The sequence below is a fragment of the Saccostrea cucullata genome, unplaced genomic scaffold (genome assembly GCF_032062105.1).
Source record: "Saccostrea cucullata isolate Sc308-1 unplaced genomic scaffold, CSIRO_AGI_Scuc_v1 ctg1718, whole genome shotgun sequence".
Classification (NCBI taxonomy): Eukaryota; Metazoa; Mollusca; class Bivalvia; order Ostreida; family Ostreidae; genus Saccostrea; species Saccostrea cuccullata.
In genome coordinates, this window is record NW_026938132.1 from 34696 (window position 1) to 38145 (window position 3450).

Below are 3450 nucleotides of genomic sequence, written 5' to 3' on the forward strand. Positions count from 1 at the left end.
AATTCTTAAAATCATGCCCCCCAGGGGTAGGGCGTGGCAACAATAGAGAATCCAAGTTTTACATAGAAATATATAGAACAAATCTTTAAAAATCTTCTTCTCAAGAACCACTGGGCCAGGAAAGCTGAAACTTATATGGAAGCATCCTTTGGTAGTGTAGATATTAAATTGTTAAAATCATGACCCCTGGGGGGTAGGGCGTGGCCACAATAGGGAATTCCAAGTTAAACATATCACTGACAATTTTCCCTTTTCTTTCTTAATTTTTTAGAAACCGTATAAACGAAGTATACTAAAAAGGGAAGAAAATATCATCTTTTCTTCTTATCACATAAAAGCAAACAATATAGTGAGAAAATAAAACATAACTAAAAGGTACATATACTATTCACAGCCATTAAATGCACGGCTTTAACATTCACCTTGTTTGTTTACAATTGTCACAGCCTTGTCTAGGTATTGTAGTTGTAATAAAGAACTCAAATACGGCTGCTGGGTTCGATACTATTTAATATATTATACGTTATCAGAAAAAGATAGGGTGACCTGAAATATAATGAAACAAGTATTTAATATTTCTCACATCACACACACTTTTACTCGAATAAATTTAATCTTAGGAATTTAGATAATTTAGAAATTCACTTTAGTTAAATAAAACAATCAAATAGATACTGAATAATAATTGAATACCAAGAAATAATTTAACAATTATATCTTACCGTAATCCTAGACGTAATGCCACAATATCGTAAGATATAGAGATGTGTTGGGGAGAGATAGGTCTTCCCTCCCCAAAGTCTAAGGTTGGAGTGCTCGAGAAGTTAGTATTGGTGCGAATGCGCAGGAGACATAGAAAAACCAGTTTAACCACTCACACACTCGGATACTCTCACTGACCACTCACCCGTATAAATGAATGAATGAATGAATAAGACATTGAATGAACGTGACAACGGAATTCACTAGTTACTATAATAAAAGGATGCCTTATAATAAGATATGAAATGATATGAATACGCATGTAAGGTTAAGGCAACCCATGGAAAAAATATGGATAATTAGATCATAATGAGGTTTGACGTCATGACAGTTGCTCCGCCCTGATTGATCCTTATAAGGAAATAGAGCTCAAAATAACTATTTACCGATATTTGCAAGAATTTGTAATAAACGGCAATATTTCCATGATTAAATAGATAATTATTAGTGATTTTCTCCTACATAGAATAGCATGTTTTTAAAATAATTATCTTTCTTATGTGCCGTTTGGCTGCATTCAGCTTCAGCCAAGCGCTTGCACTCGATGACACGGAATGTTGTTTACATCTAAAAACGTGGCGACATCAGCTGAGATATGCAGTGGATTTAAATACAATAACCAGTCATTCTTTAAAGAAAATAGGGATTAGATAAGAGACAAGGCAATGTTTATCCCTATTACGAGAATATGAGGACATTATTACAGAAAATAATGGAAGACTGAAACGATCTGCACTAGCTCCCTAGATCCATCACTGCAGTGCATTCAGCCCAGGTATGTATGCACATGTATGTACAATGTGTAGATATGCTTTTGTTAACATCGAATGAAAAAACGATCGCGAGTGTGTACGTGTTTATTTAGATGCATTATCACAGTCAGTGAAAAACTAATGCAGTGCAGTGTGTGTCGCCCGCCCCCCCCCTTCCCGGGCTGACGCCACATAAATTTGATCCCCTTTTCTTTTACTAGAATTTTAAAAATGTAATTGTACTAAATATAGAGTCGATTAGCTTATTTTCTTTGAGACAGCATGTGTAATAAGGGGGTTCAACAGTAATACAAACTTAAACTATAAACTTAAACTAAATTAAATTTGAAATTTCATTGTTTCAGTCAATGAGAGAAATTTCATTGTTTCAGTCAGTGAGTTGACAATGAATTACTAAACATGTAATGTTGTCTTTTTGGCATACAAACATGCTACATAATGTAAAAAGAATTATCTGTATCATTATGTTGAAAACAAAGAACCTCCACTTTAGATCTACGGTTTTAAATTTATAGAATTTCTAAATTAATGGAGAATAAAATATTTATTTTTTTTAGTATGATTTCATGTCAAGTCAATTAATTTCTGTAATTTATACATAATTATTTTTTTTACTTATATGATATATAATACTTTTATTATTGTAGCAGTCAAGAGTTCCAGGCTTGAAGAATAAATAAATACAAATGCACCCATTTCTCCACAGGGTATGTACACTTATAAAGCATTTCACATTTTTAAACCATGCATGTGTGCATGATTATATTTATTTTTCATTTTGTAAAGATGAAAGAATGTTTTTTCATATTCTAATTATTTGCTCTTGTAAATGTCAGAGGTTTTAATTTCCCAGAAAAGTTTTGTAATACAACTTTGTTTCCATTTATCTTTTAATATGAATTTCATAAATTCACCATGTACAGCAAACAGTATATCATGAGTTGTTTTGTCAAATCTAATGTGATTTTATTATACAATGTATTTTATTTAGTAATCTCATAGCAATAGCATATACATGTATAATGTGTTGCAGCTATTCCTAAAGAATTGGACCAATGAATTCATTTAGGCAGCAAGTTAATCCATCATGTAAGGAAAATGGTATGCAATATTCCTGGCAAACAATAAAATATAACAGTAGAATTGCAAATATTTAATTATGCATCCAATGTTTGTGCATGTTTCCATGCATTTTTCTGAATTTAATTCAATTTTAAACACCAACTTACTCTCAATAATGGTATGTTACTACAAGTATGTCCTGATTTTCTCATACATGCATTTTCAGAATTGATTTCGTCCACAAGAACATGAAGTGATGGAAATGATTTGCAGCTGCTCAGTATTCTTTGTACAGTCTACCATAATTTGAAAAGCTGTTTATGAAATAAAATTTCTTCATAAAAATGTACTTACTGTACAGGTGTTGAAAAGGCTATTAAGATTTGATAATCTTGACTTGCATATATTTGTGTGGTGGGTGTCAATGTCCATCAAGTTTTATTGCCAGCATGTACATTGTGTTAATTTGTTTTTCTTAATAATAGTAACTGAAAAGGAGATTAAAGGCTAGCCTAATTGATTCAAAACAGGAAAGGGGACCACCATTTTATTCTGAAGGGGGGGGGGGTGGCAAGTTTTCCCAGGTCATTATATTTTTTTTATTTCTTTTCATGTCAATGTAGGACAGGTCTACTAATATTTATTTCCAATAAGATGAAGGACAGATTATTTTTCTCTTCACTGAAAAATGTCTGACAACCTAAAAAAAAAAATTTATAGGAGGGGGGAACACTGGGGCAAATTATTTATTTTTTATCCAGTGTGGGACATATTTATTTTCAACATTTTTGAGATCTACCCCCCCCCCCTCCCCTCTATTGGAAAAAATGGTAGTCCCTTTAACAAATACAGG

At 32.3% G+C, this 3450-nt stretch overlaps 1 long non-coding RNA gene across 1 annotated transcript; it reads left to right on the plus strand.

Annotated features, from left to right (window-relative positions):
- The first annotated feature begins 1336 nt into the window (after positions 1 to 1336).
- LOC134249480 (uncharacterized) lies at positions 1337 to 2935 on the plus strand. The gene is made up of 4 exons (XR_009988288.1): positions 1337 to 1537; positions 2183 to 2242; positions 2569 to 2636; positions 2824 to 2935. It is a non-coding gene; the product is annotated as an uncharacterized LOC134249480 (long non-coding RNA).
- The last annotated feature ends 515 nt before the right edge of the window (positions 2936 to 3450 follow it).